The sequence below is a fragment of the Panicum hallii genome, chromosome 3, assembly GCF_002211085.1.
Source record: "Panicum hallii strain FIL2 chromosome 3, PHallii_v3.1, whole genome shotgun sequence".
In the NCBI taxonomy this organism is placed as follows: Eukaryota; Viridiplantae; Streptophyta; class Magnoliopsida; order Poales; family Poaceae; genus Panicum; species Panicum hallii.
In genome coordinates, this window is record NC_038044.1 from 39,986,305 (window position 1) to 39,998,257 (window position 11,953).

Sequence of the window (11,953 nt, forward strand, 5' to 3'; positions counted from 1 at the left end):
CAGGAAATCACTCGACTTCTACCGGCCCTATTAGCAGAGCATCTAGTCGATATGACCTCAGGTGCAGTACATTGGTTCCTAGGATTTATGCATCTAGGGTTTCAAGCAATTCCTAAGAACTTAATGCATAGAATACGTAATAGATATAAATTGCAGTGTAATAAAAAATAGTAGGTTATGTCCGGGGCTTGCCTTTACTGGTGGGTCTGAAGTCAGTAAGTCAACATCTTCCGAACTTTGGTTCGGGGCTTCAGTTGATCTCTTGGGACATTCACTCGGTCTTCAGGAACATCCTCCGTAGACTCCGGGGAGATCTCGTAGGTAACGTTGCCGAAGTAGTCGTATCTACATGTAATGCAACATTACATACAAGCGTGCATATAAACTACCTTATTCACAATTCAATTGCAATCCAGCATTCATACAACATACTATTCACATATTAACCAAAAAAGATCTGAACTAAACCTAGATAGAGCTTTAGGGGGACAACTAACCAGAATCGGCTGCTCGTTGAAGATCACAACAGAGCCGATTGGAAACAACGGAGGTTTAGCTGATGAAAAGATACATCGGGTTTCTAGACAATTGATGAAAACATTGATTACTTCAGTAGAGGGATGATTCCTAAAGCAGTCCGTGTCCTAACTGAGATGTGCTTAAGGGTTTATTCTAGATAACTAAGTGTGGTTGCATCGGCTCGACTACATCAGCACAACTATTGAGTGACGTATAGCCGAATGGAGTGTGGTTAAGGGTATGTGACTGATAAGTATAAAGTCGACCTCTCAGTCGATAAATCGACTGATAGAAGTGTGTGGATAAGAAGATGGGAAAACTAAGGATCGATCGGCTCTATGTGACCGATATGGAGAGCAACTAGAATCGGCTTAGGTCGGCCGATGGTAAGAACCCTAAGATTGTGTGTGTCTCTCCGATACAGCGACTCTGTGCAGTTGATGTAGGACAGACCAGAAGAACTGTGTCGGCAGTAGCTGACACTAGAAAGGTAACAATCGTATCAGCTAACCAGTCGATGGTAGAAGTATCGACTGACAGCTGTTACACAGAAACATTCTAGACTCAAGGGAAACGGATGCTTAGCGGCTGAACTGATAGTCCAACGCTGAAGCATAACCGCAGAGGGGTAAAAGCTAAGCAGCAGAAACACATAAACTAACAGGGATTCTTTTACGAAAAGGATCTTAAGGAAACGACAATCAAGACAAGGATAACATCTTGACGGTAAGGAGATGAGCACCAGGGTGATAGGACTAACTAACCGTCAACTTTCTCCACCTAAAACATATATCCTATACTTTATCTTCCAGCTTATAACATATGCATACAATATAAGGTACAAACAAAGCATTCATTCCCTGATATTTAACCTAGACCGCAAATCAAAGACTTTCACTCAAGATCACAACATAAAATTTGTAGATTTCGACCTAGGGTTTCAAACAACACTGATTTTGCATTTTTTATGAAACTTCCTACGAAAATCTATGAAATGTAGAAGTTCATCGATTTGAAATACAGAAAGCTTTAGAAATTTTACAAAGAACACCCTAGAACTTTTCTAAAACGAAACAATCAAGTCCCTGGTTCGGGAAAACGGGTAATAGGAAGTTAATGACGATATTCCGGCAATGGAGTCGCCGGCATTAAGAAGATTCCGCGAATTAGGGGCAAACCTTTGGGTAGCCTTGGTTATGAAGGAGAACATGCGGAAAGTGAATTCCCGCAATGAACAGGATCGGCGATAAGATGAGCTTGACGATGACGAGATTCCGTGGTTGATGAAGAAGTTTGCCGGGCAGGGTTGCCATGCTTGGTTGCATCGAAGCTCCTCCGAGCTCGTCACGCCTAACTGCCGCCTTCACTCCACAACTCCTCCTTCCGACTCGCCTCGCCGTAACCGTCACCTTCGATTTGCCTCCTCTTCTTCCAGCTTGCTGCCCCTCGTGCATCTCACTCGCGAGCGAGCTCGCGTCCTCGACACGATCACTCTTGCACCATCAGAGATCACCGGGGCGTAGTTAGGGTCGATGCCATCACGTTCTCGCATCTCGCGCAGAAACCTTCCATCGCAACTCCTTCTGCGCGTGCCGTTACTCGGCACGTCGCACTCCAACACTATTTGCTCGTGCCCGTGGGTTCGTTCTGCTCCGGCCGCTCAACACCTGCCCATACCGCCAACTCCCACGTGCCACCACGCGCATGCTTGCGCCACTCGCTCGGCATCACCCACGAACCACTCCTGTGTCGCTGCCGCGCACGCCTGCTGCCTCACCCGCGCGCCTGGACCACTTCGCGCGTCACTGCTCACTCCGGGTTGCTCGCCTCCACCCGGGTCTCGCACCTGCTGCGCTCGCACGCGTCCTGCACGCCATTGCTCGCTCGGGGTCGCTCGCATCCAGCATATCCGTGCCGCCACGCTGCGAGCTTTGCCCCAGCGCCGCTTGGTTCGCGTGCCGCTCACGCGTTTGCTCCACGCCTTCCACACGTCCGTGCAGCGCTCTCGCCAACCGCAGCGAGCCCCTGTGCCGCCAGTCCTTTGCCATTCTCCTCCGTCCAAGCCCGGCGCCGTCCCTGGTACTGTCTCCGTGCTCCAACGCCACCATGCGCCGTTGCTTGGCTCTGCTGGCGCCCCCGTGCTGTCGCCTGCGCTCAGCCCACTCCAGCCAAGCCGCGCGCCCCTTGGCCGCGCCCATTCGCACGCCGTGGCCCACATCGCCGGGATCCGCTCCTGCATCGCGCCTGTGCGCATCCACGCCGCGCCACGCCAGCACACGCCGCCGTCAGCTCGCTCGGGCTCGCCTGCGTTTCGCGCCTCTCGCCTCTGCTCCCCTGCGCGTTCGCGAGCCACCGCCTGCCCGCCAGCATCTCGCTTTCCAGCCGAGCTGCCGCTTGCCGCACGCTTACGCGCGCCCTTAGCGCTTGCACCGCGCGCGCTCCTGCTCCATGCCGCCAGCTCCTGCATCCGTGCGCTCTGCCAGCTCCTGCACCTGCCGCGCGCGCTGCTGTGCCGAGCTGCTCCCTGCCTGGGCCCGCCAGCCTGCACACCGCCTGGCCACGCCGCGCGCCCGCCCACGAGCCGGCCGGGCGCCCGCCGCCCGCGCGCCACGCCAGCGCTGCTCGGCCCGTCTGCTCCCGCCAGCCGCGCCCGCTGCCTCGGGCTCGCCCGCGTGGGGCCGCTGCCGCTGCGCGCCGGCCCCGCGCGCCCCGCACCGCCTGCTGCCGCCTGGGCCGGCCTCTGCCCGAGCCCGAGCGCACGCTCGCGCAAGCGCCGCGCACCACCAGCGCTGACCAGCGCCTGCCGTCGCCAGCCGCCGAGCGCGCCCAGGCCGCCCGCTCGCCGCGCGCTGCGCCTGGCGCCTGCCGCTGCCCGCGCGTGCGCCCGCGCCTCCGCGTGCCGCCGGCCTTGCGCCAGCCGCTCGAGCACGCCACCCGCGCACGCCGCTTGGACCAGTGGAGAGAAGAGAGAGGGATGGCCGGGTGGATAAGAATGAAGCTAGGGAAGGGATGCCGCCGGTGGGGGAGAAAAACAAGATGGGCGCCAGGGGAAGGGAGAGCAGAGAAGGAGAAGTGGAACTCTCCCAAGGACTTGTGCGCAATTTAGAAAAACTACAGGGACCTGTTTGTAAAACAATATTTCCCGTTGATTTAAAACCCAAATGAAGGAATGCCCAAAATGAAAGTTGGAGAGTTTTTCAAACTCTACAATATTGCTTTAGGGCTCAAGTTCAAAAACTCAAAACTTATATTTTTACACGTGAATCTTCGAGCAAAAGTCAGATTTGAATTACTTTTGTCCTAAAGAATGAATTTTATAAAATTCAGGACCTAAATGCAAGCATTTATGACACGTCATAATGACGGGATAAACTCGTCATAATGATTGGATAGACATGTCATGATGACCTGCACTTTTACACTTTAGCCCTGAGTAAATTTGAAAGTTACTTTTGTAAATCATACATTTGCATTAAAGGACTTGTACTTTTATAAAATTACATAAATACCCTCATTTTTACCATTTTACCAAAATTTTTTACGCACTTCAACATACACATTTCAAATGAAACTTTGAATAAATAATTATATATTTTTACAAAACATAAAGTAAGAAAAACATACTTGCAAAACCACCCTTTACTTATTTCGAAATTACCTCCCATCCACACACATTTTGCAAAAACAACCCTAGGTTTTTCTATAATTACAAAAATACCCTTTTAACTTGTACTTTTAATTTTCAAAAGCTTCACACAAACATACACAAGCTTTATACTTAACAAACACATATTTCATACTAACAAAATATATGCCTAGCATTGCAAATACATGAACTGTCACAGCCTTCCCCCCTAAAAAGAATCTCGTCCCGAGATTCGGACGAAAGACTCTGTAAGGGAAGAAAAGCAAATCACACATTAGAAGTGGCAGGAAGCAATCACACTAGAGATGATTGATGTTGATGGTAAAAGTCATTGGAGTATGACAAGATAAGTATAACGAGAGCATGGATAGATTGTACATGGATGAGTATAACAAGATAAGAGAGGAAAAGGTAATCAAGTTCTCGTAGAGCTAAGATCATCACATGAGATCAATAAGTGTTGGCGACACTAACACTCATCACAAAGCTCATGGATAGCAAGTGAGGATAGAACAAAAGATTGATAAATGATGCTCGAAACATTCCTGCTCAGAGTTCATTATCTGAATAATTTAGATGATATTGATTGTAAAACATGCCTATTTATGCCGATGTAATCAAGGGATAATGACAAAATGCTCCAATTCAGAGTGCAATGCTCGACATATGACCATGAACATGATGCATTGTTAAGATGTATGATTGTAATGATGGTGCAACATGAGGATGGAGAATTTCATGCATGACTGAAATGGTGCATATGACACAATGCAATTATCATGATGCTGACCAAATGATGCATACACTATGATGCAAGGATGATGATATTTGCAATGTATGCACATATGAAATGCATGAAGTATGATGCCTACCCTCATGCGTTAATGATGCATCCGACTCGCATCCTACAACCGTTCTTTCGTAACTAACACCTGGGTAGTCCTATATCCTTAGACAAAGATTAGAAGTTAGGACACTAGTAAGGTTGCATAAGAAGAGATTGCAGTGGGGTTACGTCACATAGACCTAGTCACCAGTGCGCTCCTAATGGCTCAATCATATGGCTGCAGCGCACATGAGGCCTTAGGTTCCGACACGGCATCATGGTCATGTGATTAAACACTACCACAAAAGAGGAATAACAACCTTATAGTGCCAACAGCAGCAAGATAGGTCTTAAGAAGCCGAAGACAACCTAAAGCTATACAGGAGGCACACTCGTTAGTTAGTCTACAGGCTTTCGATGATGATGCAACACCATGCATTGACCAAAGATGACATATGTTATGATGCATAACTTTTGCCATAAATCTTTTTATTTTATTCAAAATCATCTGAGCAAAAATTGAAGGTACAAATTTTCAGATGTTGTAACCGGAATAGCCAACAACATAAGGTACAACACCAAGAAAGAATAGATAGATCACCAGATGATGGATTGAAGGATTTGCTGATGATTATCAAGGTTTAACCATCAAAGAAGAAGCTCAATGTTTCTGCCAAAGCAGATTCAAAGCGAAATCAAGGGTTTGATTTGGCTGTCAAACTAAGATCGGTGATAGGGTTCAAAGATAACCCAATCCACTTGATTCACAAAAGACTTTCTTAACTCTAAGATAGCCTAGCAGATTACATTAACTCCTACAACACAAAGTCAAAACAGGCATTCAAATACAAGCAACATATTTCAGTACATCAATGTATCAAACAAAGCAATCAGGTCAATCCAAGATATTATAATGTATGCACGTTCTACACGTCCTCACAAACAAAAATAACTGCCAAGTAATCTTGGTCTTACGTGGTTAAGTACGGTGGCATCATATAAATACGTCTCTCCCTATATATATACTAGTTGTTCTTACGTTCAAGCTTACGTAACGAGGTTAGCATACCTGCAGAAAATCACAATATATATATGTTGAACCTTTCATGCCAGCATGTCATGAAAGCGTCCCCAATCATTACTGTTCACTATAGAAACAGCATCTGTACAATTACCGCCGTACAGACAACGTTAACATACGTTATCGAGATAACGTATTCACGGGGGTACCGCAAAATGCGGGGGTATGATCTGCGATCGCCATACCCTGCGCCGAACCATCTACTCCCAATGTAGTCAACCGAAGTTGTTACATTGGCAGCATCTCAAGTAGGCCACTGCTTGAGAAACAGCGTTCGGTTCTTACCTCTCGATCGAAGGTGTCGTTACAGAATGTAAGGTTGGGTTGTGCATAAATTTAAGTTTTAACGGAAAAGTAATGCTGGAAGTTAGGATTATATATATATACTATAGCCACCTCTATTTCCCTCATAAACATTACCCTAGGGCTTTACGTACTAAGCTCAATCCTTAACGAATCCAACGCGACTTTGCCAAACATTTTGTTGGTCAAATTTTATACTGAAAGCATTTTTAAGGTAAAATGTATCTCCAAAGTAACCTTATAGCTCTGATACCAGCTGTGGCAGAACCAACCTGAATTATACCAGCTCAAGTACACGAGTCCACTTCCGAGGGCTCCAACATGCTTCAAACGGTATAATCCCTTGGCCTGTCGGGTAACGTCCCGATAAACCACCGATACACAGGATCAAATAAGGTTACCTCACACGAAGGTGAGTCCAGAGATACAATCACCATCACATTTTACATCATAGAGAATTACATTACAAGAGTTTCTAAAAAGAAGTATGAAGTTTTTAGAGAAAAGATTACAAACCATTAAAGCTATGGTTTTTGGCAGCGGAAAACATACGCGACGATTACAACACGTCGTCAAGACGGATGTCATGCTAAGCCCAGGCACGACATCACTCGAGATCATCAGTATTGGCCGAGGACGGATCCCTTTCCACGGACCAATCTTCTGGAAGAGCATAGGGCCAAGACAGGGAAGAGTGGATCTTCAAAGGCTTTACCTGAAAAACATAAAACTAGCAAGGCTGAGTATACTAATACTCAGCAAGGCTTACCCGGGATTGGGTATACTTTAGCCCATAACTAGACTCATGGAGGTATTGTAAAGGCTCTGGGTTTATTTTCAGCTGAAAAGTAACAAAGAGTATGAACTATTTTCAAGTTTTAGCTCTCATTTTCTAGTTGAGTATTTATTCTAGATTAGCACCTACACTAAGCAAGCAAGGTAGTGATTATCATCCATCAAGATTATCCATCATTAGTTACACTTTTTACTCAATGTGGCAGAAGGGATAAGCAGTCTCAATCCTCGTGAGAGGCGGACGATTCGAATCGAATTTAACCTTGCAAGGTAAACCTAACACACACGCCTGGAATACCAACAAGGTGTACCAAGCAACCGTTTCCTTCATATTCCGGGTTGTGGATCAGGGCCACCACAAGCGACTGCAGGACCGTACGCACACCCTATATGTGCAGGATATACGTCTGTAGCGCGACTACAAAACCCGTATTCCTGTCTGCCTTGCAGAACGTACTCCCACACGTCGGTGCGTGTGAACATAAAATAAAAGTCGAGTGGTGGAGACAAGTCCACTTGCCGGGCCAATCGGGTACTAGGCTTACCGCTTACCATATTTCGCGGCATGTGGCTAGTACTTTCAAAAACTTAGCCACCACTACCAAACATTTCGGCCTTAAAACTTTTCATCGAAACAGACAGGGTAAACTTCCAGGTCATGACACAATACATGACCCTGTCCGTCATCCTTATAGTGGTTGCAATAATGTAAACATTCAACTCCTATATCGCGCGAGTGACAGGAAATCACCCGACTTCTACCGGTCCTATTAGCGGAGCATCTATCCGATAAGGACTCGGAAGCATTACATTGGATTCCTAGGATTCATGCATCTAGGGTTTCACTTCAATTCCTAGACTTAATGCAAGATATAATATAGCTAGGCATAGATGATAAAAATAATGGGATGTGTCCGGGGCTTGCCTTTACTGGTGGGTCTGAAGTCAGAAATGTCAATATCTTCCGAACTTTGGTTCGGGGCTTCAGTCAGTTCCTTGATGACGTTCACTTGATCTTCAGGAATATCCTCCGCAGACTCCTGGGAGATCTCGTAGGTACCGTTTGTAGAAGTAGTCGTATCTACATACAATGCAACATTACATTCAAATGTATATACAAAACTATTTTTCACAATAAAGTTGCAATCCAACATTCACGTAACATACTACTCATATAACAACCAAAAAGATCTGAACTAAATCTAGACAGAGCTTTAGGGGGACAACTAACTAGGATCGGCTATTCGTTGAAGATTACAACAGAGCCGATTGAAAATAACAGAGGTTTAGCTGATGGAAAGGTGCATCGGATTCCTAAATGATCGATGGAAGCATCGATCACTTTGGCAGAAGGGTGATTCCTAAAGCAGTTATGTCCTAATTGAGATGTGCTTAAGTATTATCCTGGGTAACTAGGTGTGGTTGTATCGACTCGATTATGTCAGCACAATTATTGAGTGACGTACAGTCGATTGGAGTGTGATTAAGGGTATGTGACCGATAGATATGTAGCCGATCTCTCCGTCGATAAATCGGCTGATGGAAGTGTGTGGACAAGGATGGGGAAACTAAGGATTGATCGGCCATATTTGACCGATACGGAAAACGACTAGAATCGGCTTGGATCGGCCGATAACAAGAATCTTAAGGTCGCACGTGTAACTCTGATACAGTGTCTAGGTGCAGCCGACGTAGGACAGAACAAAGGAATTGTATCGGCAGCAGCCGATACTAGAAAGGTAACAACTGTATCAGCTAATCAGCCGATGGTAGAAGTATCGACCGACATCTGTTACACGGGAACATCATAAACTCAAGGAAAACGGATGCTTAGCGGCTGAGCTAATAGCCGCCACTGAAGCATAGCCGCCGAGATGTATTAACTAAGCAGCAGATACACATGAACTAACAGGAATCCTTATACGAAAAGGGGCTTAAGGAGATTGCAATCAAGACGAGAACAATGTCTTGACGGTAGGGATATGAGCTCTAGGGTTATATGATTAACTAACTGTCACATTTCTCCACTTAAAACATACACCCTATAATTTATCTTCTAACTGTAACACATGCATACAATATAAGGTACAAACAAGGCATTCATTCCCTAACATTTAACCTAGACCGCAAATCAAAGACTTTCACTCAAGATCACAACATAAAACTTGTAGATTTCGACCTAGGGTTTCAAACAAAACTGATTTTGCATTTTTATGAACTTCCTACGAAAATCTATGAAATGTAGAAGTTCATCGATTTGAAATACAGAAAGCTTTAGAAATTTTACAAAGAACACCCTAGAACTTTCTAAAACATAGCAATCAAGTCCCTGGTCTAGGAAAACGGATAACAAGAAGTTAACGACGATATCCCGGTAAAGGAATCGCCGGCATTAAGAAGATTCTGTAGGTCGGGGCAAACCTTGGTTATGGAAAAGAACGGACGGAAAGTGAAATCCCGTGGCGATAGGATCGGCGAAGAGAAAAACTCGACGACGACGAGACTTCATGGATGACGAAGGAGTTTGCCGGGAAGAGTTGTCGTGGGTGGAAGAGGGCCTGTTGTCTTGTATATGCACGCGCTTGCTGAATTGAGTCGAGCCGGACACTGGCAAAACACTTCCGCTTGCACTCACGAACGCGCCGGTTCAATTCCGCTCAGATCTTTGGGTCGTGTAACTCCGCCATCCCTTCCACCTACTGTGACATCATTTGCTTGTCGCTACAATTGCCTCTGCTGCTCTTCTACTCTCTTGTGCGTGCTTCTGCGGCACGCACGTCCGCTCTTCGCTACTCCGCTTGATGCCGGACCTGCTCTCTGTTCCGACCTTGTCGTGTCGCAGGTCCATCCGCGGCCGCCCTTGCCAAACTACCGTCGTGCGCGGCCTCACTGCCCTCTGTGCGGGTCCGCTCTGAGCTACTTCACTTCAGTTTAATCCGCGCACGCCTAAGCCGCGCGCGTTCCTTGATTCGCGTCGCGTCTTGCTTGCACCGCCCGTGTGTCGCGGCCGTCAACCCCACAGCTGTTGCCGCAGCTCCTTCCGCGCCACTGCCGGACTCATGGGCCCCGGTCTTGCTGTGCTGTTCCAGCGTCCGCACACGCGTTCCCGCGCTGCTCGCGCCCCCCTACAGCCTGCGTCGCTTGTGCGCCCACGTTCCTGTGCTCCAGCGCCAACGCCCACATACTCCTGCCCCAGCGCGTTCCTGCGCCGAGCTACAGCCAGAGCCGCCATCCTGCGCACGCTCGCCTCGTTCCTGGGCCGAGCCGCCACGCCTGGCGCCGCCCCGCCAGTCCGGCCTCGCTGCTGCCTCACGCGCTTGCCCGCACCGCCTGGCGCTGCTGGTCCGGCTCCGCTCGCCCAACGCCCCGCCTGGGCCCGCAGCTTGCGCCGCCCGCCTCCGCTCGGCCGCCTGCTCCCGCGCGCCGGCTACCGCAGCCGCCAGCCGCGCCGTCCCTCCTCCGTCTGGGCCGCCGCGCTCTGCTGTCTCGCCCCCGCCCGGGCCTGCCTGCGCGGCGCCCACTCGCGCGTCCACCAGCCGCCGCTCGGGCCCGCTGCTCCCGCGCGCTGCCGCTCCGGCTTCCGCACGCCGCACGCCCGCGCCTGGGAGCCACGCCGCTCGGGCCCCACTCGGGACCGCCGCCTGCGCCTGAGCCGCGCGCCCCGGCCTGCTCCTGTGGTGCTTGTGCTGATCCGATTGGAGGAGGAGAGACAGAGGGAGAAAGAGGAAAAGAAACAAGGAGAGAAGAAGATAGGTGGCCGGGTAAAAGAAACAGGAAGGGCACCGGATAAGGGAGAGCAGAGAAGAAGGTCAAGCAGGATTCTCCAAGGGCGTATACGCAAAATCAGAGAATTGCAGGGGCCTAATTGTAAAACAAAATTTCCCGTTGATTTAAAACTCAAATGAAGAAATGCCCAAAACGAAAGTTGGAGAGTTTTTCAAACTCTACAACATTGCTTTAGGGCTCAAGTTCAAAAGCTCAAAACTTATATTTTTACACGTGAATCTTTGAATAAAAGTCGGAATTGAATTGCTTTTGTCCTAAAAGAGTAATTTTATAAAATTCAGGACTTAAATGCAAGCATTTATGACATGTCATGATGACGGGATAGAATCGTCATAATGATTGGATAGACATGTCATGATGACTTGCACTTTTACACTTTAGCCCTGAGTAACTTTGGAAATTACTTTTGTAAATCAAATATTTGCATAAAAGGACTTGTACTTTATAAAATTGCATAAATACCCTTATTTTTACCACTTTACCCAAAATTTTTACATATTTCGACACGCGCATTTCCAATGCAACTTTTGAGTAAATATATATATTTTTACAAAACATAAAGTAAGAAAAACATACTTACAAAACCACCCTTTACTTATTTCAAAATTACCTTAATCCAAATACATTTTGCAAAAACAACCCTAGGTTTTTCTGTAATTACAAAAATACCCTTTTAACTTGTACTTTTAATTTTCAAAAGCTTCACACAAACATACACAAGCTTTACACTTAACAAACACATATTTCACACTAACAAAGTATATGCCTAGCATTACAAATACACGAACTGTCACACGATCAACTCCCTGGGCACCCCTGGCATGTCCGCAGGTTTCCATGCGAATATGTCTCGATTAGCCTGAAGAAAGCTGACGAGCGCGAGTTCCTATTTGTCGCCTAAGCCCGCGCCAATGACGGCGGTCTTAGATGGATCTCCCTCCTGGAGCTGGATCGACTTGAGGGCCACACCATCAGTCGACTGGATGCTCGACTTGCT